This window comes from Tursiops truncatus, chromosome 17 (genome assembly GCF_011762595.2).
Source record: "Tursiops truncatus isolate mTurTru1 chromosome 17, mTurTru1.mat.Y, whole genome shotgun sequence".
NCBI lineage: Eukaryota > Metazoa > Chordata > Mammalia > Artiodactyla > Delphinidae > Tursiops > Tursiops truncatus.
The window spans coordinates 66,120,668-66,147,443 of NC_047050.1; the positions used below are offsets into that span (position 1 = coordinate 66,120,668).

At 52.6% G+C, this 26,776-nt stretch overlaps 1 long non-coding RNA gene across 50 annotated transcripts in view; it reads left to right on the forward strand.

Annotated features, from left to right (window-relative positions):
- Nucleotides 1-26,776, forward strand: part of LOC109549452 (uncharacterized) — a 396,771-nt gene that overhangs the window by 55,113 nt on the left and 314,882 nt on the right. For 49 of the 50 annotated variants that reach the window (XR_012327382.1, XR_012327365.1, XR_012327383.1 and 46 more), the window contains one exon: nucleotides 15,419-15,762. This is a non-coding gene — a long non-coding RNA (uncharacterized lncRNA). Of the gene's footprint in view, nucleotides 1-15,418; nucleotides 15,763-24,471; nucleotides 24,905-26,776 lie in introns of those variants that run through there. The other variant, XR_012327404.1, reaches the window with a different exon arrangement.

Genomic DNA, 26,776 nt, shown 5'->3' on the forward strand with positions numbered 1-26,776 from the left:
AGAATCTTAGCTGCGGGGAGGACAGGTCTCGCGGGGCTGAGACTGCTTTCTGGCAGCTCTTTTATATGCAAACCCGACCGATCCGCTCCTCTGCCTGGACCGCCCCCATCTCCGCCGCCGAATCCTGGGGCGGGCCAGCGGCATGCAGACACCTGGCCGGAATGACAATGAGCGATTGTGGAGGACGCTCCGCTGGGAGGGCTTTGCTGAGCCAGCACTTACTTCCCTGCATTTCCAGCCCGCTCTCCTCTCCTTCTCTGGCGAAGGCCGGGCCATTGGGATGGTAATGCCCTCTCGGCTGGCCTGGGCTCCAGGTAAAAAATGAACTCGGGGGCCTGCCCTTGAGGCTCTACAGTCTCATTTTTTTATGCAGATGTGCTGGGGGGATTGGGGTGCTTGGGGAGAGTGGAAAAGGGGCCTGGGGAGTCCTAAGGCATGAAACGGAGGTGGTCTGAGCTGTCACCCCTCCTGGGGCATCTCCTTTGATGTGAATGTGCCAGAGGTCCCAGGTCATCTACGCCCACCCCGGATCAAATTACCTTGTGCTACTTCCTGGTGAATCTAAACTATGCCTTCCCTGAGGGTGGGAGGTCCACCGCAAACCATTATGAAAGGAAGCTGTAAGAAAAGAGCAATGACGCAGTCCCAATGGCCTTATATTGAGGTTCCTGTGATACTGTCCTCGTCCACCTCTAGATTTTTCCTTGACTTGTAAAATAATGGTTTTTCCTTATTATAAAATAATTCTTTGTTTGCCAGAGAATTATGTAGCACTTCTTATACACTAGGCAACTGTTCTAGCCCTTGGCAAATATTAACTCATTTAATTTAATCCCGTGGCAGCCCTGCGAGACGGTGCTGCAAGGCACAGAGGTTAGGTGATGGGCCGAGGGCACAGGGTCGCTTCCTGGAAATGACCAGGCAGTACTGCTTCTGGGTCTGTGACCTTCTCTCTGAAAAGCAGAAAATTAAAAATGTTAGTTCTGCCACCCAGAAATAAAGACTCTCAGTATTTCCAGAATTTGGGGCATGGTATAGATGTATCATAGTTCATTTAACTATATTAATTGCCCATAATTTGAATCAGTTTCTTTTTAAAAAATGGTCCTTGCATATATACTCGTGCATCCTGGCTTTACTTCCTCTTCACATGTTAATTTTTTTAGTGGCATCTCTTTCCTTTTGAAAAGTTTACTAGACTTTAAGAATGGCTTAAAATTTCCCCAAACCCTCCCATAGGCACTGCCTCAAGGCAGTGTCTTCAGAGCATACTCTGCTGTTGCTCTGGAGCTGCTTCTGGTGAACGGAGTTTAGTTGTAAGCAACTTAGGACAGTGTTGACGGCAGTGATGAGAGTGACCAGAGGCTTGTGGGCCAGGTTTGGGAGGAAGTCCAGTGAATGAGTTAACAAACTTGCAGGTTGCATAGTACATCTTAAAATTAATTATTTAAGCACTCATTAGTAAATCATTGAAGCTGACATTATTCTTTATTATTAAATAACAGGATGTTGCTAATGCTATCAAGCATTAATTATTTAAGTCTCATTACTGGGTATTAAGCTTTATAGCGTTTGACTAACATTGAAAGTCAGAGGAACAAAGCCGATGTGAGACAATGGCAGCTGTTTTCTGTTAAGGTAGCCTCCCTCCTGGTTTCCCCGAGAGCTTGAGGACCTGGTTTTATAGTACCGTTCCTTGTAACTCCATGACCCGAAAGTCTGAGAACGTTTGTCAATTTTTTTTTTTTTTTTCGGTACGCGGGCCTCTCACTGTTGTGGCCTCTCCCGTTGCGGAGCACAGGCTCTGGACGCGCAGGCTCAGCGGCCATGGCTCCCGGGCCCAGCCGCTCCGCGGCATGTGGGATCCTCCCGGACTGGGGCATGAACCCACGTCCCCTGCATCGGCAGGCGGACTCTCAACCACTGCGCCACCAGGGAAGCCCCAGCCTCCCTTCTTGAAGCAGAAGGTGAGGAGAAGGCGGCCGGGAGGACAGGCAGAACTCTGTCCCTTAGGTACAGGCGTTTGGTAAATGTTTGCTGAATGAAGGAAAGGCGGAGCATGCGGTGAAGCTGGTGATTTCATTGTGCGCTCCCTGGCCGCAGCTCCGGGTGCTCTTGAGCTGTCCACACAGATATCCTCTTTAGCTAAAGAAACCGCCTTCTCCCACGTACTAGCTATGGGATTTTGAGAAAGTGGCTTAGCATCCTTGGACCTCGGTAACCTTATTCGTAAAGTACAAACCCATCCTGGGTCATGGTGATGATTAAACGTGATGATGCTCGTAGAGCCCTGGTGAGTTGTTGGTGCCCCGAGAATGTTAGCATTTATTACTATTGTTTGCAAAGAGAGGAGTAGTGTCACTGTGCGTGCTGCGTTCCCTATGAACCCTGTAACCACTGGAGTCTTATCTCCCCCCTGTTCGTCCCCTTCCTCCTCTGTCCGGTGACTGGGGAAGGCCGGAAGCCCTCAGGATAAAATGCTGGATCAGTTTCTCTCCTCTTAGACTGTCTTCCACATCATCTTGTAGGTGGGTCGAGTAGCCATGCCCTGTCTATGTCCTCCATGAGAAAAAAATGATAGTGAGGGACTTCCCTGGTGGCGCAGTGGTGAAGAATCTGCCTGCCAAGGCAGGGGACACGGGTTCAAGCCCTGGTCCGGGAAGATCCCACATGCCGCGGAGCAGCTAAGCCCGTGCGCCACAACTACTGAGCCTGCACTCTAGAGCCTGCGAGCTACAACTACTGAGTTTGCGTGCCGCAACTAAGGCCCGCGCGCCTAGAGCCCGTGCTCTGCAACAAGAGAAGCCACCGCAATGAGAAGCCCGCGCACCGCAACGAAGAGTAGCCCCCGCTCACCGCAACTAGAGAAAGCCCGCGCGCAGCAACAAAGACCCAACACAGCCATAAATAAATTTAAAAAAAAAATCGCGAGAGCAAAGCAGAAATATGCAGTGAAGAGGAATGGTTATTGCTAGATGGGGGCTTCTTCACGCTCACCACGAGGGAAGAGAGGGCGTTGGAAATTGACGCTGCATAGCAGGTACCACCCATCTGCATCGTGGCCTGTGTTAGCGTATATAAGTGCCCTTCTGCTGATTGGACACCCAGGAGTGCTCCCAGGGGATGGCAGCCTCAGGATAAATGGGAGAGGGGCAGTGGGTATCAACACTTTCGTAATCAAATAAACATTAAGGGGCAGAGAGGAATTCTCCTACACTGGGAATTCTCCAGTGTCTCGCCGCCCCTGTGTTTGGTGATGCAGGTCACTGGGGTGAAAGAGTTTTGGGGAAGCGTTGAATTTTAGCTTCTGCCATCCGCACAGCAATCCTGTCTCACAGGTTAGGAAACGTGGTCTCAGGTGATTTTGGGTTCACGGCCTTTTCCCAGAGCTGGGGAAGAGCCCGCACGCTCCCTCATGCCTGTGCCCTTGTCCCCTCCCAGTCCTGGCTCGTGAGGTCCGGCGCGTTGGTGGCAGGGCCAGCTTGGTTCAGATCAGCCCTGCCCAGCTACCTGCTGCTTCACACCGCAGAAGCTGATGGCGTCTCTGATGTAAATCTTGTTGCCGGGGGCTGGATGTGCTCGACTCCTGGTACCCAGGGACCCCAGGCTTTATCTGTCCCCAGGCGGAGTCCCTCAGATCAGTTACAGGGTGGGACTGCCCCTCAGCGTGGGTCATGGAAAGAAATGATTAGGGTACAGTTCTTTGGTGCTTTTGGACCTACGGCCAAGAACTGTTCTGGTACCCCGAGAAGAATATCTGCAAATTCCAGCACCAGATACGGATTCAGAAAGAAAACTGAGCAAAACACTTGGAATTCTTTTCCTAATTAATATATGCTTGTTGAAAAATGGCCTCCACAAACTTACAGAAACGTAAAAAGGAGGAAGTGACCTTCCCGTGTCATGTCATCCCTGTAGTTTGGCAGAGAACGTTAACGAAAGGAGTCAGAAAAACCCCGGCTTGGAATCCTGCCGTGACTGTTTCAGTTTCTTAAAGGTCTCACATGAGGGAAAAGTCCTGCCATCTCCAAGGTACTTCGTGAGAGTTACAGGAGACGTTTGATGAAATTCTGTCCAGGGCTGTCATTGGTCCTTTGTGGGTTCAATAAGCGTTCTTTGTCCCCATCCCTGCCCCTTGCTTCTGATCTTCTAGGAATCCAGACATGTGAGAGTATCCATTCTCTGACCTGTTGCACGGGGCCGCCGTCTCCTCCCCCGCCCTGTCCTCTCGCTTGGCTTTTGCTCTCCCACCCACCCCGGTTAGGCAAGGACAGTGGAGCCTCAGGCGTCCAGCTGGGAGCGGCTGTGGTGTTGCAAGACCTGGGCCTGCCTCTGGCTCCAGGCGTGTCCCCCTGAGGGTTTTGGAGGGAGTCCGGGCAGGTTCCGGCCCAATGCACGCTCCTCTTTGCAGACTCTCGAAGGTGCCCACGACACCCACCTCAGTAAGCATGATGTGTGTGTACTTGGCGCCTTGAATTGCCTGAAGGACACCACTTTCTCATCGTTAGCTAATTTGGAAAATGAACGGAAGGGAGATACCTTTGAATTTCGAGAAGTGTGAAGAATGATGTCTGTCATTCAGGTGTGTTCTTGTCTGCTGAGAAACCATTGGCTGCCTTTCAGTTACTGAGCTGCTGGAGCTGGTAATAATGGCTAATACGTGCTGAGCACCTTCTGTGTGTGCGGGCCCTGCCGTGCGCTTTGCCTGCATTATCTCATTTTATCCTCCCAGCAGCCCTATGAAGCCCTATAAGGGCAGCTGTTAATTTCTGCGGAGGAAGGTGAAGCTTCCAAATGCTAATAAATAAGCCTCCTGGTGTGCACAGTGAGTAAGGAGACAGGATGCAAGTAGGCTGTTGTGATTCCAGAGGCTGAGTCTCCAAGGGGCTATTTCCCTTCCAGAATCTCTCTGCTCCACTTCTTCAGTTAATCGGTGATTCAGAACCGTTCACTTTTCCTTTGGAATCTTTTTGCCTTCTGTCCGTTAAACAAACAGTCTCCATCATTCTGGCCAGGCACAGTGACTGACACAGTAGGTTTGCAGTAAATGCTCAGTGGATGACTATCCAGCATGAGCATTAATTGAGCAGCTACTAGCTGCTAAGCAGCTGCAGGATTGGGTTCTGGGAAACGGGGAATTTAAGGATAACATAGTTGCTATCCTCAAGCTGCTTACCCACAGCTTTGTGATGGAGAAAGCTCAGATACAAATGATGGCAGCTCAGTGTGGGACTAGGGCCGTGGAGAGAACAAGGCCTGTGTGCTTTTAGAGCATATGCCAATTCCGCATATTGGGTCACTGTGCTGGAGCCGGAGCAAATGGGCCAGAGGTGACAGGCTTGGGATTTGAATTGATACGGTGTCTGCCTTTATGCGGTGGGAGCGCTGGGGAAGGGGCAGCAGTGGATTTAGCTGTAAGGCACAGGGGGATGATGAGAAGATTGGGGAAGGCACAGTGAGAGAAAGGGCTTTGCAGGATGAGTAGAAGTTCACCAAGAAGGCTGAGCAGTTGGAAAGACAGCAGAAGCAGAGGCCCAGGGGAGAGTCAGTGAGTGACATGTCCAGTGTGCTCAGACTGCAGGGGTGTCTGTAGCTAAAGTTGAAACTTTAAGAGCTGGGACCCCGGGACCTCAATCCCAGCTCAGTTTATTACCACCTGTGTTACAGATTTTGCGGTTTTTTTTCAATACACCAATTAGAGGTGTGTGCTGCCTTGAAGACAATTGGTAAATGTTAGCCGTGGGCATTACCTTCAGCCTGACTGTGAAGCAGTTGACTGTCATCCTGCAGGTTTGAGACCGAGAAGCAAAATGATGAGATGTGTCCCATGATCCTGTTCACCCTCAAAGGAAGGTCCTCGTCCTTCTCACAGCTTATGCCGTGGTGCCGCTGGGCGCTCCACGTGCGGGTTTCTTTTGACGTGACCCTTTGGGTGCCTGTGTGTTTGTAAGAGGAAGCAGCAAGTGATGAGATGTGTTGTGAGCTGTACTGAGTTTTCTGTGGTGACTGGGGGAGAAATCAGAGTATTTTGGTTGCACAGCGTCCCCTCCTGAACCATCTGAGATCTGTTTCTCCTCCCGTTGCTATGGTTTGTGGGGTCCAGGGGGTCTGCTGGGGCTGCATGCTCCCTGGAGCCCGCCTAAAGGATTAGAAGCGCTCCAGCCAGGCGTCGTCAGGAATAAGTGCTCAGGCATCTATTCTCCTTTTCCTTTTTCCTCTTCCAGTTCCTTCCTCTCCTCTAAACCACTCCACGTTTTCAGGATTTAGAGTGTATCCTTTTCCTTTTTATCTTTTCCCTCCTCAGAGACGAAAGGAAGTTTCCAGTTCTGCTACTTCCTAGTTAGGTGACCTTGGACAAGCCACCCTGGTGAGCCTTAGCTGTTCATCTGTAAGATGCACCAGTAACTGCTTCGGAGGGGTGGGTGGGCACAAAGCGAGACCCTGAGCCCCAGGAGCCCAGCTCGTGGCTGGCCCAGAAGGGTGCTCGGTAAGGGTAACCCCCTCCCTCCCTCCCAGCAACAACCACTCACAGCCTCACTTTATCTCAAATGCCTCACACTGAAGAGAGAGCAGTTAGCCCCCCAGGAAGAGAGCTTCTCCAGTGAGCCCTGCGGCATCCCTGCATCACTACATCACCCTGTATCACTATCGCCCTGTATCACGTATCACCCTGCATCACTGTATAATCCTGCATCCATGTCGCCCCACATCACTATCACCCTGCATGTCTGTCACCTGAGGGACCTACAGAGTAGACCCCTCCCCAGGCCTACTGGTCAGAATTGCTGTGGGTGGACCTTGGGGGGGTCTGTATTGTGACAAGCCCCTAGGTGGTTCTTAGGCACACTCAGGTGTGAGACCCACTGGCCCAGAGAAACCTTTTGGGAGCCTAGTACTGCAACTCACACTGTGAGGGCACTTGGTAAATATGGAGTGATCCACGCACACCCCCCACACAGCAGTGCGTGTGCGTGCGTGTGTATATATGCGTGTGCGTGTGTGCGTGTGTGCGATGTTGAACTTGACTTGCCACGGATGCTGTGATGCCATGCCACTCAGTTCCCACGGAGCTCTGGAGACTTAAGTTCCCCAAGTCAGTGTTTTTATTTGGACTACGATTCTGATATGTTTTTAATGCGTTTGGATTTCTGCTGCTTATTTTAAAATTTCCTTTTCCTCCTTTTCTACCTTCCTTCCCTCTGTCTCCTTTCTTTCCCTCGATAATGTTCCTGTTGCCCGTGTACTTTCTGTCTCCTGACCCCAGATGCCGACGGGATGGGGTGGAAGAGGGGCTTGCCTTTGGTGCAGGGGAAGGAGAGGCACGTGCAAGCCGCTCCGCTTCCTTCGTCAGTCGCTGGATGTTTTAAACGACTCCCTTCTTCCGTGGAGCGCTGGGGTGACAGCACAGCGGTGATCACTTCCCGAACCTCACACCCAGTCTGTTGGATTTTTGTTCTGTCATCTCTGCCTCCTGTCCCACCATTGCCACTTTGGATTTACCCAGTGTCCTGTGGGCAGGCAGCTCGCCCCTCGAGTTTACTTAGTGAAATGTGCCCATGTGACTTGAAGGAAAGACCTTTTCCGTGAAAGTCAGAAATGCATTCCAAAGTCACAATCGCGACCTCCCCGGAAGCCCAGCTAATCCAGGTAGTAAGAGGAGTTGGAATAAAGGTGATGATTATGGGATGTATGGAGCCGTGAGACGGGTTGGGGAGGGAAGGTGCAGCAGGGTTGCCGGGTGGAAAGGTCTGCTTTGAGGAAAGAGCTCAAGCAGAGGAAGTCAGTCCCCAGCCCCCGAGAGCCCGGGAGCTCAGGGTGCTGGGAACGTGACCCAAATCCTAAAGCAAGGCCAGGGTTTGGTGTCATGGTGGATCTGAGGAGGCTTGTAGGCTGATGGTTCCGAGTTCAGTTCCACCCCTTGAGAGCTGTGCAACGTGGGGCAAGATGCCTTCCCTCTCCCTGCTGACATTTCTGTAATTCGGGGATTTGAGACCTGTCTCTGCGGTTGTGAGCATTAATGGGGATTAAATGGAATTAAAAAGGGCCTCTTCTGTGACTGGCGACTAATAAACGCTGTTTCTCGTCTTCCTCCTTCTACCGCTCCCACTACCCTGAGCCTCTTTTCCCTTCTACTCAACTTGTACACCTCTCAGGCTGCCCATGATCCGTCCATGAAAACAGCTCCAATCCCGTGCAGGGCTCCCTGAGGTCCTGGAGCACGTCCACTGCAGTTTGTGGGCTCAGTCCTTCAGTGGACTCTTTATTTCCTGTAGCCGCGTTGCTTTAATGAGAAGCTCTTTGCAGGCAGGGTGTGAAATCTTGACTCTCCTTCAGAGTTACTTTCTTGGAGAATATAATGCATCCTAGAGCTTCTCTCTTTGGAGTCTTCAAGGGTGAGTTCTGCTGTCCTGTGAAGAACTGTCTCTTTAGTCCCTGTTGGGTGGCTCAGTTCCGTGGCCCTTTGTCCCCTTTCTTCCTGGGATTTGACTGACAGTTGGGTCTTTGCTGACCTTTCCCTGCGGTTCTTTATGAGCAAAAGCAAACAGAAGGAACTTTAAAAAAAAAAAAAAAAAGACTTTGAAGGCTTGTCATTTGTAGAAGGAAAGTGTTCATGGCTTTCTCAGTTCATTTCAGTGTCTTAATCACCTTCAGGGTGTAAAGCATCATGGAGGTGAGCTGATTAAATGGAAGGTTTTCTTTTATTGAGGACCTATTATGTGTAAGGGCTTGGATAGGTTAATTCTAATTTCCCGCCTAATTGTGCAAGGCAGGACCTATTTTGCAGGGAGGCAAGTAGATTCAGAGAACTGAAGTTCAAGGTTCCACAGCTGCTTGGTAAGCACTGGAGCTAGAATTCTCACCCTGGTCTGTCTGTAAAACGCTGGTCATTGCTGGGCACGGCTTCCCTCCCGCCCACCCTGCTGTCTGTCTTTCCATCCATCCGTCTGTCTGCCTGCCTCTTTGTCTCTCTTACAATTGCTGGTGCTATTTCTCTCTGGTCTGGTCTAGTTAATGAAAAAGAAAGCTCTTGTGAAGTAATCCCAGGGATCTGTAATCAAGACAGCTGTACCCCCAAAACAGGTGTGTCTGTAGGACAGTCTATGACCAGTGAGGTGTCATCACGTTCTACCTGGGTGGGCGCTGCTCCCAGGTTTCTCCAGGACCATTTGTCTTCTCACCTGCAGGTGGGGAGAAGCAGTCAGGGGTCAGTTATTTTGGGGAGACCCACTGCCGCACTCCCACCCTGTCATCCCTGAGCCTGGTGGGAATGATGTGATGGGCAAACGTCCCACTCTGACCAGGAACCTTCTGGAGCAGCATGTTGTGGGCAACAGGAGACACTTACCTCGGGGAAAGAGCAAAGCCCGGGACCCACTGACAGGTCACTGGGTCGGGGCGTTCTGGTCAGTTCCTGGCGGTGGATACTGATGCCTCGGGAGTCTCTGTTCGTTGAATTTTCTAGCGACCAAACTCCCAAGAGACCTCCCCAACTCTATCTTCCAGAACCTTCTTATCCTGTCACCCTGCCCCCGGTCTTTCCCTCCATATCCCCCTTCTAAGGCAGGAGAGCCTAGTGGTTAGGCAAAAAGGCTGTGGAGGCAGAGCGCCGGGGCTCCTGTCTCAGGGTCTCCGACTCCCGCATGGCTTTGGGCGTACAGCTTGCTGTGTGCCAGTGTCCCCTTTGGAAAACGAGTTTACTACCTCACAGCATTGTTGAGGTCACACAGCGTAAGACAACCAGTGCTCTTGGAGCGAGCTTGCAGGTGGTATGGCCCTGCTCTGCCAGGCCTCTGGTCACGCTGGCTTCAGGAGCAGTGCCTGTCCCAGGCATCGTGTGCCCAGCCCACCCTTTTTCGCTCAAGATTTGCTTCTTATTCTGCATCGTGCAGGTCTTAGCTAGGCCACCCTGGGCAAGTCACTTTACCTCTCTGGGCCTTGTTTCTCAGCTGTTCAGTGAGGAACCGGATTACTTGCAAGGTTTCTTGTGCTCTGACATGCTGGGGCCTCTCACATTCAGTGTGGTCCAGCAGCCTCTTCTCCTCTGCCGAGCACCCACTACCCTGCCACGGGTGCCCGGCCATCACCAGCATATCCGATTGCGGCCATGCACCATCTGCCCGTTCATATCTCTGGATCTCTTGGTATAGCCTGAGAGCTCCCTGAAGGCAGGGATCCTGTCTTTCTTGGCCGATGTGATTTCCAGCTCCTAGCACCATGCCGGACATTGTGAGCATTCGATGTGCAGTTATGATTAGTCACTTAACTATTCCAGCCAACATTTATTGAACCTCTGCTGAGTTCTCAAGGGCTCTGCAGGTCTCCGGGAGCCTGGCTGGACCCGAATGTCAGAATTTTTGAAGAACGGCTCTAATCGGTGGAGGTGGAGGTGGAGGTACCTGGCCTTAGATGGTTCAGTGCAGAGGAACTTCAGTCCGTTGCTGACTTTGGTGAGTGGGGCGGGGCTCAGTCTGCATCTCCCAAGCAACAGTACCGGCTGATCAGGACGGTTGAGGTGATGCTGACTTTCTGCTGAGTCAGGAGCCCCCGTGGGCAGGTCTGGGCCCTGAGCATTTTGTATACAGTCTCCTCCACATACGAACCCCAGGGGACATGCGTTTCGGTTCCTCGTTTTCATTCAACAGGTGAGGAAACACTTCCAAAGAGCCTAAGGGCTGTGCCCGTGGCCAGCGAGCGACTGACCCCATTGCGATTCCCACCCGGGTTTATCTGGCCCCCGAGCCCCCATCCCTGAATGAGGAATTGGGCGAGTGGGATGGGGGCGAGTCGGGGAGCATGGGCTGGAAGGCTTGGAAATTCCAAGGCAGCTGATCCGTATCATCCCAGCACACACTGGGGAGAAACTGAAACGAAGCAAAAATAGAGTCAGTCAGCAGTCGGACAGCTGCCGCTTTCCCTGGGAACAAATCTGCTTGATTTATCTCCCCAGGTTAGGCAGGCCCCAGCTCTCGGGGTATCACTGAGAAATAATACGGACACGGCTGGAGAAGTTGCCGCCACTCCCTTCCTCAGAAAAAGATAAAGCAGACACCTGCTTGGTAGCATCCGTGTTGATGGAGTCTCGCGTACCTGAGAGAGAGCGAGGCCAGCTAAGACGGTGCGAGCTTTACCGACTGGATCCTCCCCTTGGGGAACCGGTCCCTCCTCCCCACAGCTGGCCCCCCTCCCCGCCCCGGCAGCTTTCAGAGGTGGCGCGGGCAGCATCTGCTGACTCTTGCTCCTCCTAAAAGGAACACTCCGACTGATCACTGCTGCAAGAGAGGGAAAACATACACCCGGAGTCCAGGAGACCCAGAAGCAGAGGGAGGGCTTGGAGGCCAGCCAGGCACCCACTAGGAGACACGCTCTCCGGCTCCCACCATCACAGTCAGAGAGACTGTGTTTCTCTCCCAGTGTCGGCGCCGGGGGCTGCGTGACCTGGCTTTGTGCATTCCGGTCTCTGCCAACCCAGGGTCCCTTAAGCCTTCCTATTCCCAGAGCACTCTCTGTGCGTCCCGTCTTTAGGGGAAGCTGGTATTTTAGAAAGATGCTCTCTTGGTGTTGGGTAGGAAATAGAGGCAGGCTGTTTCTCGTTCTTCTTCAGCATGTTCACTACCGGGCAGCGGTCAGCTGTTGGAAATACCTGGTAGGGACGGTCAAGAACGAAGTGACGTATTTGGGCCTGACAGAGGCAGAGGCTAAGAGGGGAAAGACTCAACCAAGAGAATCGGGCCAGGGGCTGTATTTTCTTGTGGGGCAATTCCATGTCAAATTCCGTGTCACTGGGCCAGAGGGAGCTTATTTGTGAAGTGTTTCCCTGATCACCCTCCCCGGGGCAGGGTCAGCTGTAAGGCAGCAGGGCATGAAAATACAAGGCAGAGAGACCTAGAAGGGGCCATTCCCAGGCCTGAGCGGGTGTTGCCACGTCTTCAGTATTCCAGCAAACGTACTTGCACGGGAGACATTAAAAAAAAAAATGTTACTTAACTTTTTATTGAGGTTACATGCATAAAAAAGCACACATATCAGAAGCATATAAAACAGCTTGATAAGACATCCAGTGTAGCCGCCACCGGGATGGATAGAACACTACCAGCGTGTGAGAAGCCCCTTCCTGACCCCTTCCCGTCACTGACTGTCCCTTCCCCCCCTCACTCAGATAACCTTGTCCATAGACTAGGTTGACATGTTTATGTTTTTAATATAAATGACATCACAATGCATTCCCTTGTGTCTGGCTTCTTTCACTCAAAATTACATTTGTGAGATGTATTCACATGCTACGTGCAGTTGTAGATCATTCTCGTTGCTCTGTAATATTCCTGTGTGCGTGTGTGTGTGTGTGTGTGTGTGTGTGTGTGTGTGTGTAGTATCCAATCTCCTGCTGGGGGGCGTTTGAGTCGTTTCCAGCGTGTGGCTGTCATGAGTAGCGCTGCCGTGAACATCCGACAGCATCTCTTTTGGCGAACATCGGTACACATTTCTGTGAGTTTATACCTAAGCGTGGAATATGTAAAGCATATATTCAGCTCTGGTGGATAATGCAAAACAGCTTCCCAAAGTGGTTGTTTGTCTTTCTTTCTTCAGAATGTCTGTGCACCGGCTTGTGTGAAAATTCCACTTCCCCAGCCAAGCCAGTCCTGGGTATTGCCTGTCTTTTTTTATTTTGGCTAATCCATTACAGGAAGAGCAAATGACCCAAAAGGAGTCACCTAGCAGAGGAAACAGAACTGCTCCCTGAGGGAGAAGGGTTGCTGTTTGATGGTCCTAGAAGCCGTGGTGTGCAGCGCCCTGCATCCTAAGTTCTCGCAGGTGGAGTCCGTGGCAGAGCTGCCTTCGTGCGAGAACGTCGGCACTGCCCCTGCCCCTGGTCAGGGACCACCGCTTTGCTGCAGTAATACCCAACAGACCATGGAATAACTCTTCCCCAGGTGACAGAGCTTTAATGTACCCAACGCCAGCAAAACAAACTGGGCTTCATATTTGCCTGTGGGCCTCAGTAAACATTTAACAGACTATGTGCCCCCTTCCCTCCCCTGCCATTAACCGGGGCTGGTGCCGTAAATCCCTGCCCCCCTCCTGCCGTAAGCAGCCCCTCTCAGCCGACCCGACTCCGGTCCTAACTTTCTGGTGCGGTGCTGCTCCTGGGCCGGAGCCGAGGAAGAAAGAGGGGCGGTTGTGAGGGGTCCTGGGACAGACCGCCCTCGACGGGTGGGAGGCCGCCTCCATTTGATGTGTGAAGTAAGGGCTGACCCTGAGCCCTGAGTGTGTGCCCAGCAACGTGCCGAGTGCTTTATGTTGCTTATTTCATGTCAGCCTCACAGCACTGCCAAGAAGTGGGTAGATGTGATTTACTCCCATTTTACAGATGAGGAAACCAAGGGTGAAGAATATTTCCCCAGAGTAACATAGCTAGTAAATTTGGTAGCGTGACTTCCAACTCTAACGTTTCAGCCACTCTCCTGTACTTTTGTCTCGACATTTAAGCTTCCTTTTGAACCCATCTTTCTCTTGGGTCTAAAAGCTGTGTCAGTCGGTTTAAATGGAGCAAGGGGACTCACTCTTTGACCTCTGGTCGCTGAAGAATGAGTAACACAGAGGATGGATGCCCTTTGGCGTGGCTGCAACGATAGATGGAATAATGACCCCCCCAAGATGCCCATGTCCTAATCCCCAGAACCTGTGAATGTGGTACCTTACTTGTCACAAGGGACTTTGCAGATAAGATTAAGGTTCAGGACCTTGAGCTAGATTATCTTGGATCATCTGGGTGGGTCCAGTGTAATCTCATGGGACCTTAAAAGTGGAAGAGGGGGGCAGAAGAGTTAGAGGAGATGAGATGATGGAAACGGGCTGAGAGGTGCTGTGATAGAGGAAGATGGAGGGAAGGGCCACTAGCCGAGGAATGTGGGAGGCCTCTAGAAGCTGGAAAAGACAAGGAAGCGGATTCTTCTTAGAACCTTCAGAAAGGAACACAGCCTGCCGACACCTTGATTTGAGCTTAGTGGGACCTGTGTTGGACTTCTGGCCTCCAGAACTGTAGGCTCATGAATTGTGCTGTCTTTTACCACTAAGTATTGGAAAATGTGTAATTGCAGCAGTGGTTGCTGTTGATGACAGTTGGCGTAATGGTCAAGCTCATGGGCTTTGGAGCCAGGTTGCCTGATTTCAAATCCCTGTTCTGTGGTTTTTCTAGCTGTGTGACCTTGGGCGAGTGGCTTAAGCTGTCTGGGCCTCAGCTTTCTCATCTCTGAAGTCAGATGAGAATGTTCTATAACGCGTAGGGTTGTGGTGAGGATTAAATGAGGATTCTATGCAGGGGGAACGTCCGGAACTAAGTTTTAGCCACGGCCCTTCGGGTAGGCATCCCGGATCAGGGCGCAGACTCAGGAGACAGGTTGGGCTCAGATTCGGGCTCTACTCTTCCTAGTTGTCTATGGCTATCTTTCCTCATCTGGAAAATAAGGGCAGGAGTCTCAGGGTGGCTGGGGATTGTATCAGATGGGGGCCAGAGCTTTTAGCAGGGTAACTGCTGTTCCGTAAGGGCAGGTATTGTTATCATGGGTGGGTAGGTGGCTGTTGAACCCCAAGCCCTAAGCATTGTGGATCCATCTGTTTTTTTTTTTTTTTTTTTAAACATCTTTATTGGGGTATAATTGCTTTACAATGGTGTGTTAGTTTCTGCTTTATAACAAAGTGAATCAGTTATACATATACATATGTTCCCATATCTCTTCCCTCTTGCGTCTCCCTCCCTCCCACATCTGTTTGTTTTTCAGTTATCTTTAGAGTAAGTTAAGTACTCCGGGTTAGGAGACCAAGGTCTCCCCATATAGCTATAACAGTACTGAGTACCTGGTAGGCGCTCAGCAGTTGCTGAAGGAATGAATAAAAAAGGAACAGGCCCCAGGCCCTGCCCCTGAAGACGTTCATAGCACAGGACAAGGCCTGGAAGGACGCCAAGGCTTTGCGGTTATCTTTAAAAAGAAAACAGAGAACTACTTCCTACCAGCTGACCCCAAACCCCCTCAGCTGGGACCTCTGGGCCCTGCAGGGGAGCCCAGGGCAGGGTGCCAGGCCTGGCTGTGCCGGTCACTCCCTAAGCCAGCCACCTAACCTTTCCGGAACTTTCTGTCCTCCTCTTTATAACGGGCGTACCTCAGCCCCTTTGCCCTACTTGGATAGTTCCTAAGGAGGAACCCTAAGCAGTAGAAAGTTCCCTTGGTGAGAGGGCTCTGGTGCCTGTAGGACACTCCCCCTCGGTCTCTGGCCTCACCTCTATTTTAGTGTCAGAGCTGCAGGGCCTTATTTTTAGTGATTCCCCTCTCAACGTCTTAGGTCAAACATAAGGAAGGAAGAGTAACTGCTGCTCTGGGTCCGTGATTGTAACAAGGTCGATTTTTCTCCTTCCCATCCCCAGGCTTGATCTTTTGACCAGAACGGAATTAAAAAGATGGTCCCTCGTGGTGGCCGCGCCTGTCAGCTGCGTGGAGCTTCCCTGAAGGCTTTTCTGAGCCGCGTGGATGTACAGTGATTCTCGGCCGCCTGAGGAATAACGCTGGTGGAAGCCCTCTCTCCAATGACACACACCGCCCCATTTCTGGATGCTAAAGGTGGTTTTGGGAAGGCCCTGGCTGAGTGCCTCGCGGATTCCTGCAGCCCGGGTGCCCCTGGTGGACGGAGGACTGAAGCTTCCTGCCTTTGCTGCCGACAGGAATGTTCGGCTGGGGCTCTGCCAGCTCCCTTGGGGGCTCCCTATGAAACGTAAGGCCACCTTCTCCTTGTTCACGTACCTCCCGCGTGTTCTGTCCAGCACCCACCTGGGCTTCAGGTGCGAGGTCACCACCACGTGGCCGGCTCTCAGAAGGGGCTGGCATTTAACGAGCTCGCTCTGTGTGTCTGGCATCGTGGTGGGTGTGTGTGTGGGACAGATGGAAATGGAAAGTTGCCTCCAAGGAGCCGTCACTGATGTTGTCATCGTGCCTGTCACCCTCTACTGATTTGCCCGGTTCGTGTGTCTGTCCTCATCTACCAGATCATACGTGCCTTGAAGGCCGGGGCCTCTTCTGTGTGGCTCTGTGTCTCCAAGACACTGTATAGTGCCTGGCACGTCTCCTGCTGCAGAAAGGGTGAATGAGGACATGATCGTTGGCGAGTTAAGACACTGCAGGCACCGCTGGGTTCCTGTGGAGCCAGACGGGCCTGGGTTGGAATCTGTGAATCGTGTCTGTGGAGTGACTCGGGACAAGGGACTCCTGGATTGCTTGCCCTTCTTTACTCAGTGGGGGTGACTCATCGTCGTCCTTCATAGGGTTGGTGTTGGTCCCAAAATAGTCGTGCACGTGCCGACACCCAGTGTCGTGTCTGGCGCACAGCAGATGCTCAGCACGTGGTAGGGAAGGTCACTCACGGCTCCCTGGGGGAAGGCTTCCAGGAAGGAGGGGTGTTGCTTGGGCCTTGGAAGTCTTTCTGAGCAGAGCCAGGTGGGCCGTGCTGGCCTTTGAACTGGGAACTGCTGGTTGGCGTGGACAGTTGATCAAAGGTCCCCGTCCCCAGAGCCCACGGGAAGGCCGAGCGGCCAGCCGGCAGCAGGCAAGGGAAAGGGGCCTCCTGTCCGCGAGTGGCCGGACTTGGGCTCGGCGACGGAGGACTGCGGCAGACCAGGTGTGGTTGGGGTCACAGTACAGCCCCCAGGGGTCCACGGTCTGCTGGGAGGAATTGGTGACAGTTGCTCTGCTCGCTGCTGTCCACGGCCAAGCAGGACAGGGAGAAGAGTCCTCTGGGGCGGGCTCTTGAGGGTCTGGGGGTCCTTGGAGGGTTGGGAGGTTGGGCTGGGCTTGCAATGGCCATCAGAGCTCTTCCTAGGGATGTGAGGGGTTCAGCTAGGCAAGTGAGTGGGGACACTGAGGCACAGCACTGCCCCTTCCGATTCTGCCCTCCCAGGCCCCTCGCATGTCTTCTGCCATCTCCCCGCGCCCTCCTGCTGCAGAGTTGCGCCCTCACTTATCACATGGCCCGCAGCCCTGCTTTTTCTCCTTTTATCAGTTACTCCCTAGAATAACCCCATTGTGGTGGTCTGGGTTATCTCACGCTCCTCCCGGGAGGGGGTGGGTGGGCTCGGGCACCAGAAGGCACAGAATGGTCACGGCGAGAAGTAAGATGCCCGCTTTCCCCCCTCTCTGGCTGCTCCGAGCAGCTGCCCCGTGTCTGCGAGGCTGCACCCTGCAGGCACAGATGTAGGAATAATCGCCATTTGTTAAGCCACGTGCTGTGCAGGGCACGTGTCAGACCTTATTCCATTCCAGCCCCAGACCAGACCTATGGGGTGGGCGCTAGAACAGTCTCTTTTAGTGCTGAAGTAACTGGGAGCCCAGACAGGCAAAGCAGGTCTCCCCCAGGGAACACAGGCAGGATTGGAACACAGTTCTCACTGATTCCAAAGCCGCTGGTTCACGCAGCTTGGAACTGAGAGACATAACTTCTACTCCCTTCTTAGCCCCCAGTGACTGTGTGACCTCGGGCAGATCGCCTCCCTTCTCTGGGCCTTGGTATCCTCATTGCTAGGGAGACTGTCTAATTTCTCTTCTAGCCTGGGAGTGAAGGCAGCAGCACTTACTCTGGGAAGACAGGTGTAGGCCAGGATGCCTCTGGTGCTGTCGGTCCTGGTGGGCCTGGCGCTGCTGCTATGCTGCCACTTTCTGGGTCCACATCGGCTCCTCCAGTTTTTCCTTTGCAATTGTGTGGCCAGTTCACATTTCTGCTTGGCCTAATACCATCTCACAAGTCTGTTTTTAGCTGCTTGGAAGAACCCATTTTTCTTTGAGCCCTGTTACCCCAGGCTGCTGCTAGAGCATGCCCGACCTTTTTTTTTCTAAAATTTAATTAACTGATAGGCCCTTGTGGTGATTGATAGCACACATTCTAGTTGACGGGGGAGGGTCTGGGGGATGCAGGGCTGCCCCCCACCTCCACGGACACCCCACCCAGCATTCCTGGAGATGGCTTAGCAGCCTGGACCTGTTCTCCCATGGCGGGGCCTGGGCTCCACACAGGCTGAGTCTGGAGACCAGGCTTGTCACTGAACAGCCATGGGGTTGCTTAACGGATGGTGTTTATCAAAGCTTGATTAATCTTCCAACCTGGGGAAGTGGGTGGAACCCCACTTTTACACATGAAGAAACTGAGGTTCAGAGAGATCCAGAAAACTACCAAGATTATCTCAGGAGAGCGCGGAGAAGCTGGCATGCCCTTCTATCTGTCAGCATTCAGCCTCCCTGCTCCTGCTTGGCCTGTGGTTCTCAAGAGTGCAGTGAGGTGTACAAGGTGCCTCTAGGTTATAGAGGGGCAAACTTAAAAAAAATTGTTTTATATTTATTTTAACTTGAATTAGAAAAAGACCATGATTGGCATAGGAGACGTGTGATTTTTCGGATATTACTGCTTAGGATGTAGTTATGTAAGTTACAAAAAGGTCAGTTTTGCAAAAATGTTAAGGTAGCAACATGTGGACACAGCCCTCCTGCAGAGCGCTGAATTTGGAGCACATGCCCTTGCTTCGACTGGTGGCACTTTGGCTGTGTGGCCCCGGCCACATCACTGGAGACAAGAGTGTTCCTCAGACTGACCTGAGTAGCTCTATGTCACTGTGCTGTTTAGTCCACTGTGATCCTCCCTAAATCCAGAAGATTCATGATGAAACGACTGCACAGCTCAGTCTGAAGCTAGATTGAAAACAAAAAGAATCTCGGGATGATAGTGCTTTGTAATCCTATAATTCTGCTCGAATTGACAAAGTCAGCTGATCTCAGCCCTGCCAACTCTATTCTACTTATTGAGCACCAAAGTTTTCCAATCAACTCCTGTATTACTCTCTGGGATTGGATTATGAAGTAGTAAATATCACCACTATGCAATCAATCCATGACTCATTCATTCATGTTTTTTTCATTCATTTCTCCTCAGTAAATAGGGGATAAATACTACCTACCCTATGGGCTTATTGTGAGAATTAAATAAGAGATCATACTGAAGGGCTTACTTCAGTGCCTGACATATAATCAGCACTCAGGGATTATTCGCTATTTTTAAACCAAGTGTTAAAATGGAGTTAGAGGATCAAAACATACAGACCTATGGAAATAAAGACCATTGAGGATGCGTGAGTTACTAATATTGAACAGTAAGTTTAGTTCTGAGTTCCTGGTTAGCGCGACACACTGACTAGATTATATTTGTGTCTAAATCAAGTCTTGGCAAACCTTTTCTCTCAAGGGTTGAGTAGTAAATATCTTTGGCTTTGTGGGCTGTACAGTTCTGTCACTACTAGTCAGTTCTGCCTTTGTGTCTGGAAAGCAGCCATAGACAGTATGTAGATGAATGGACATGGCTGTGTTCCCATAAAACTTTATTTATAAGAACTGGCAATAGGGACTTCCCTGGTGGTGCAGTGGTCAAGAATCCCCCTGCCAATGCAGGGGACACGGGTTCGAGCCCTGGTCCAGGAAGATCCCACGTGCTGTGGAGCATCTAAGCCCGTGCGCCACAACTACTGAGCCTGCACTCTAGAGCCCGCAAGCCACAACTACTGAAGCCCACACGCCTAGAGCCTGTGCTCCGCAACAAGAGAAGCCACCACAATGAGAAGCCCGCGCACTGCAACGAAGAGTAGCCCTTGCTCGCCGCAACTAGAGAAAGCCCACACCAGCAATGAAGACCCAATGCAGCCAAAAATAAATAAATTAATTTAAAAAAAAAAGAACTGGCAAAGGGCCTACAGGCTATAGTTTGCCCCTTGGTCTAAATGAAGGAAACCTGTTTGTCTTTGAAAGTGAGAGACTCCTCCTGGATATAAACACTAAAGAAAACTTGTTACAAGATGTAGTCTTTATATGAGGCTCGTTAAGCAGCATGTGGATGGTACTTTCTTTGGGGTTTTACGGAAAATCCAAAAGACCTTCACACTGCTGGTTCTCTTACCGTTTGCATAGCAGACATTTGTTGAAGGCTTATTACGTGCCATCCTCTGATGCTCTGACCCACAGTACAACCTAAAGACACGTGCATTGTGGCAGGGGCTGCAGCGTTAGCAAGGGGTCATCTTGGTGACTCTTCAGGGTGTCATTTCACAGGAGTGTTTTCAATGTTGGATGCTCTTTCCAGCCCTGGAATTACACACAGGCCTCAGTGCTAATTTGAGTGGCAGGCCCGGGCACCCAGATCCTACCTCACAGGGTGCCTGGGACCGACTGGGAGATCCTTGCCCTCCTTTGGCTGAGAGCTGCAGTTGTTGGAAGACGGCGGTCTTTGGAGCAAAACACAGCCAGGTTGTGAAACTTTGCTGTTTCATAGCTGTGTGACTTTGCTGTAGTTCCTAAACCTCTCTGAGCCTCACGTTCATCATAGGCAAAGTCAGGACCATAACACCACTGAATCTCTAGTTCTTACCTGAGTATTTGCTCCTTCAGTGTTAGCTCCTCCCCGTGGGGGCCCAGGGGCTGCTGCTGGCCCTCCCTCATCCCAGGAAGCCAGGTCCTGGCTTTTTCAGCTGGAGCCTGAAGTGTGAGAATGGCCGTCCCCTCCTCCTGGGTGAGTGTTTAGTGTAAAAAGGCTTGAGAAAACACTGGCCTGCGGAATTCCAAAGTTAATGAAGGGGGCAGATTCCAGGAGGGTCTCTGTTTGACCTCTCACCCTTTCCCCAACACCCTGTTATCCCTGAGCGGGTTTGGAGGCAATGGAAGGTTTATAGCTACTACACAAAAAATTTCTCACGCAGTGGGGCAGGGCCATGGCCTTGGCCGCTGGAAGCCTGGGTCAGCGTGGGTGAGTTTGAGCCTCTTCCCTGTGGCGCCTGTTTAACCTGGCTAATGTGAGAGGCAGGGCAGGCCATGGGGGGAGAAGGGGAGCATATTTGAGAAAGCTGGGGAATGATTCTCAATTTCTCCAAAGGAGGGGCAGAGTGAGGGGCTGTGTGAGAAGTTTGAAAGGAGACTCGGCTGCCTTAAAAAAAAGGGGGAACATTTTCTTCATTATTCTGACATTAGAACCCATACATTCTATTCAGTTAGGACTAGGGGTGTAGGATAAAGAGAACACGCTTTTGTGGGTGGCTGCAGTTTCAGGAGATGCTGTCTGCCTCTGCTTTATAGAACCTTCAGGGAAAAGGCTTTGGAGGCCAGAGCTAGGCAGTGACGTGCCATAGCTTAGGACGCTGGAGGCTGGAGTCCAGCTCTGTCTGTGTCTGCCACTCTGGGACTCGGGTGGCTATGGTGGGCCCTCGAGGAGCTTCGGGGCCTTGGCTTTGCGCTTGCGTTCCCATCTGCCCTGGTTGCTCTCTCTTCTCACCTGTCCCCTTCCTGGCACCCATGGTGGTGGGGGGAAGCTTGGTCCCCCTTTCTTGGTCCTGTTAAAGTGTCAGCCGTGCTCATAGCTGGTTTTGCAGGGCAGTTGCTGGCAGTGGGGTCTTTCCCTCCCGTCTACCTATCTGCTACCGTCTATGACTCCGCATGGGGGTGGGGATTTCTGGGGAGAGGGGGTCGGCTCCACCTAGTTACCAGGAACGGCCCTGAGCCTCCCCATCTCCCCCGTGGAGGCTTATCTGGCTCCAGCCAAAGAGCAGCTGCTCCCGGTGAGGTCTCTGAGTCACTCAGAGGTTCAGGACTGGCTTTGGCAGGCGATGACGTAAACAAATAAACATGAGCCAGGACAAGCCCCCAGCTTTCTGCTCACCCAGGGGCCCTGGAAACGCCTTGTTGCATGTTCGGGGAATATGAGGATGCTCGTCAGAAAGCGAATTTTCCTGATGGAGAAATGCTCCAGGGAGGTGATGGGGGTGTGTTAGAAAAATCTGGTGTTTCCTGGCTGTGTAATCTTGGGGAGGATGCTTGGCCTCTCTGGGCCTTCATCGCCTCCTCTGTGAAGCTGGTTATTGTGAAATTTAGATGACCTCAGTCTAAAACCCAGCTGGTGGTTAGTCCCCCTTCTCGGAACCTGACGCAGAGTAAACCCCGGACTTGGGCCAGATTTGCGAGGCGGATTGCTTCTGAGACTGTCCTGTTTTCCAGTCGTTGAGTCAGCTCACGCTGTTCTTCGGACTTCTCTGAGGCTTCAGCTCCACGCCTTTCACTGAAGGGGCGGTCCTTGCCTTGTGCCCCTCGTGCGCTTGTTGAGAGGACCGGGTGAGTCACCACTGGGAAGGTGCCTGAGGGCTGGGCAGCGTAGCCGTGTCTGGTTGAGTGGCAGAGCCCAGCATTGGTGGCTGAGCCTGATTCCTGGGGAGGGAGTGTGAAGGGGGCGGAGGTGACTGGGTCGAGCACATGCCAGAGGGTTAAGGCCAAGTGGCACTGGACCGCTGAGGCGTGTTCGGGATGCAGGCAGCCCCGGCCCCCTTTAAAGTAGCGGTGCTCTGGGGGTGCTCTGGGTGCCCCCAGCTCTCTGCTCCGCTCCGTCCTTCTCGGTGACTCTGCTGCGTTTGGGGGTTTCTTTGCATGATGTGAGTCATCCAGATCTGAAACACAAACCAAGAAGCCACAAAGGGCCACTTATCAATGACCCTGTTCCCACCCCCAGGATTAACAAGTGTCACGTGATGTTGCGTGTTTGCTTTGGATCATTGCTTTTGTAGATATTAAAAAAAACTAGAGATGAGGGCTTCCCTGGTGGCACAGTGGTTGAGAGTCCGCCTGCCGATGCTGGAGATGCGGGTTCGTGCCCCGGTCCGGGAGGATCCCACATGCCGCGGAGCGGCTGGGCCCGTGAGCCATGGCCGCTGAGCCTGCGCGTCCGGAGCCTGTGCTCCGCAACGGGAGAGGCCACAGCAGTGAGAGGCCCGCGTACCGCAAAACAAACAAACAAACAAACTAGAGATAAAATGGACGTTTGTAGGGCCTCTTCTCCCATTCCATTTCCTTCCCTTCACAGAAGTACCACTCTTCTGAACTTGGTCTGTCTGGAGGGCATTCGAGCACCCTTTGGATACTTGAAATTCTTGTGGAAGTGGCGTGATGTAGGGTGTGATGGCTGCAGTTCGCTCCTTTCACCCCTCATTATGTTTGGGTGATGCCGCCGCTGTGGCTGATACTTCATGCCCCTCGTGGTAGACTTTGGGCTGTTTCCAGGTTTCTGCGGCCACAGGCAACACTGGGGTGAGCTTCCCTGCACACATCTCCAGGTACACGCGTAGGTGTCCCCAGGGACGCAGGGCGTGGCGTAGGCACACTTTCAGCCTTGCCACAGGTTGCTGCACTGCCGTCCTGAGGCTTCATCTGCTCCCTAGGTAGCACCACCTCCACGTGGCTTTGAGGTTTCCAAGTTGACATTGCGTTTGAATTCAGATAGCATTGGTGTTTTGCATCTTCCTGAGGTTGATAAATGCTTCGATAGCAACACAAATAATGGTGAAAGGGGAAATTAGGGGAAATTCAGGCTCAGGCTAAGCAGACTGTGGTGTGGTGAGTAGGTGAGGAAACACTTACGGACACATCGGGCGTCCTGTGCTCCCAGGTGTCAGGATGCGGGGCATGAAGGGGAGGACGCTTTTCTTGCTGCCTGGAGAAGCCAGTGCTTTCCTGATGCTTCTATGGTATAATGTTTGAGTCTTGTTCTCAAACGTTCTGTCAAGTGGTCACGTCTGGCACAGTGGGCATAGCAGGGGTCGATGTGTAGGCACTGATGGTACAGTGCTTGGGTATCTGTTACCCTTTGTTGAGTTCCCGCGATGTGCCAAGATGGAACTAATTCTCCCAGCCACCCCGACAGGTGTAAATGCTATCCGAATCTAACGTCACAGGTTTGAACACGCAGGCTCAGATGGGTTCACATACCCAGCGAGTAAGGCTGAAGCTGGGATTCTGACCTTCCCTGGGACCTGACCAGGTTCCCCAGGCTGCCTGCTCCCTGCCCCAGAAATGTCAAAACGCATCGCGGGAAAAGCCAGGACTCTGGTCCCAGATGGACAGAGGGGATCCTGCGGGGGGCCTGGCTCTCTGTGCCTGATGGGAGTGACACTAGCCTGCTCTATTTACAGTCCCTGGTTCTCCCGCGGTGTCTCCGGAAGTCACGACCTGCTGGCCGGCACTTGGGGAGGACAGGAAGTTGTAACCCTGGCTCTGCTGGCTTGCTGGGGGCATGTTGTTCCCGTGGCCACAGGGGAGACGGGGTGGGGCAGGCAGGACTGTGGGAACAAAAAGACCCCTACAGCAGACAATTCAGGTCATATAGTGGACGACTCCTGGGTTATTAGGAGATGACTCAAATGACCAGATTTGGGTCAGGAAGCCTGGGCTGCAGGAAGATAATGTGAAATCTTTGGATTTTTCCGGGAGTTCTTGCCTTTTAAAGGATTTTTTTTTTTTCTAAGTTATCAGCCGAGGGATCATGGATTTTGGATTTTCCGAGGCAGGGGTTTATGGGGAATATGGGGGTGTTTGGAGGGGGCGGGTGGGGGGGGAGGGGTGGGAGCTGAGGAAGAGGAAGATGGGGCAGGAATGGGCACATTCCACCCCAGCTTCTTCCGGATTCAGTTTCTCTCCCAGGAACAAGGGGCTGATTCACGTGGCTCCAGCGGCCTCGCCGGCCTGGAGTTGGGCCCGTGCCTGCCAGTGACTAAGGAGGAAATGCCATTTCACTTATCCTGTGGCCCCGCATCCTTCAGGCTCTTGTCTATCTGCATTTTGCGGCTGCTTCATCTTTTTGGCATTTGCCTCTTTCCTTTCTTTTTCTTCTGGGTAATATGCTGAGGCGACGTGGGCTACGACTCCATGAAACCCAACCAAACTTCCGTCTTCCACACACCGTTGGTCTCGGGCGAGCTGGGCTTCGTGTTTTCAAGGCGGTCTGCAGTTTGGAGAGTTGGTCCGTGTGGCTTGTGCGTTGTCAGTCCTGTAGCGTTCCAGGCAGTTCTGAATCCGAGGTGGGACTTCTGGTTAAAAACGTCCAGGTGGAATTTTTAGATGGGAGAGCCGCCACTGTCCGAGGGCCACTGTCACAAGGGGGTGAAGGGCACCACCATCACCGGTGGTGAGAGGAGATGGCAGATCTTCTGGGAGGCGTTCCACCTCGGCCAGTCCCTGCTGGTCTTGGCTTTGAGCCCAGCTGGGGGGTCTGCAGGGCCTCCTGGCTCCCCTGGCACAGCCAGCTGCTCTGTCCTGTGTGCTCTTTTCTCTGATATGCTTCTGCCGCGTGGGTCTGTCTCTGCCAGGAGCCCGGGAGCGTTTCTGGTGGGAGGACAAGGTTTTGGCTCACCTTGTACTCAAAGCCCTTAACGTGGGGCCAGTTCGTGTTTGTGGATGAATGCAGAGCTCTCCAGAGACCCGGTTGGGACTTTTCAGATTTAAAGGGGATGGGATCCTGCAGGCTGCTTTTCCCCTTGTGTACCAGTCAGAGGTTGTAAGTGAATGTCTGCTGTGTTCTCAGGGTTGGTCTGAGAAGGACATGCCTCCCCCTCCCTAAATCAGATGAGACGGCAGGAAACCAGTATAAAAGGGGATTAATAAAATGGTGTGTCTCAGAGTGAGGAAGCCTGCGTTTGCACCGTGGCCTTGTTACTTATGAGCAGGTGACCCTAGACCGAGCAGTTCTCCGAGCCTCAGTTTCCCCAGCTGCAAAATGGGAGCAGTACTACCCTCCCACACTCCGGGGCTGGTTTCCTGAGCGGGCGCATGCAGATTTAATATGGGGAGGGAGCTGTCTGGGGAGTGACCCATGGACTCTGGTTTTCATTTATGAGCTCAGTGGGCGGGATGGACCTTTCAGAACCGCTGGGAGCTCTGCTGGGGGTCAGTGCTGTCCTTAGGGGGCCTGGTGTGTGGGGGGCGGGTATGGGGGTCCAGGAATGGGGAGGCCTGCATGGTGGAAAGCCGGGCAATGGGCAGCCCCTGCAGAGACACAGGGATTACCCTCTGGGAGGCAGTGACCAGCCATCTGGAGCAGAGGTTGCGGGGAAACTGTTTGGCCAAAGGATTTTGGAACCAGACAGAAACAGGGCCCTCCGAGCTCTTTCGCTTCTAGGATTGTTCTGGGATTGTCCCCGAGGCTGGGACTCACCCTGTGCCTGCAGCTCGAGAGTGAGAGCGGCAGGAGGTTTTTCTAATTGGGGGTGGGGCGGGGGGCGCAGAGGCTGTGCTTATGGGGCCAGCCCCGAGGCTCCCGCGCACCATGTCCATCCTCGACCCTGCCTCGAGGCCAGCTCTGCTACATTAGGGCTGGGGGAGCGGTTAGCGGGGTGTGGGTGTCCCCTGGCTGTTTGGGGAGGGCGATGGGGTGATGGGGGTGCTGAGAGGTGTGGAGTGATGAAAACATGCACAACGGGGTGACGCTTCTGAAGCTGGTTTTTCTTCCTTAACACATTTCCTAGCTTTGGAACCTGCTCTGTTGCCTGGGCCTCTCTGAGCTTTGGTGTCCTGATCTGCAGACTGGGGGTAGGGACCTCCGTTTTGTGGGGCAGGTGTGAAATCCTGACCTGAAATGGTCATGCTTGAAGGAGGCCGACAAAGAAGCCTAATAATCCCTTCCTATTTTCTTTTCTTTTTTATTTTAATTAATTAATTAATCGGCTGCATTGGGTCTTCGTTGCTGCGCGCGGGCTTTGTCTAGTTGCGGCAAGCGGGGGCTACTCTTCGTTGTGGTGCGCGGTCTTCTCATTGCGGTGGCTTCTCATGTTGCAGAGCACGGGCTCTAGGCGCGCGGGCTTCGGTAGTTGCGGCTCGCGGGCTCTGAAGAGCAGGCTCAGTAGCTGTGGCGCACGGGCTTAGTTGCTCCGTGGCATGTGGGATCTTCCCGGACC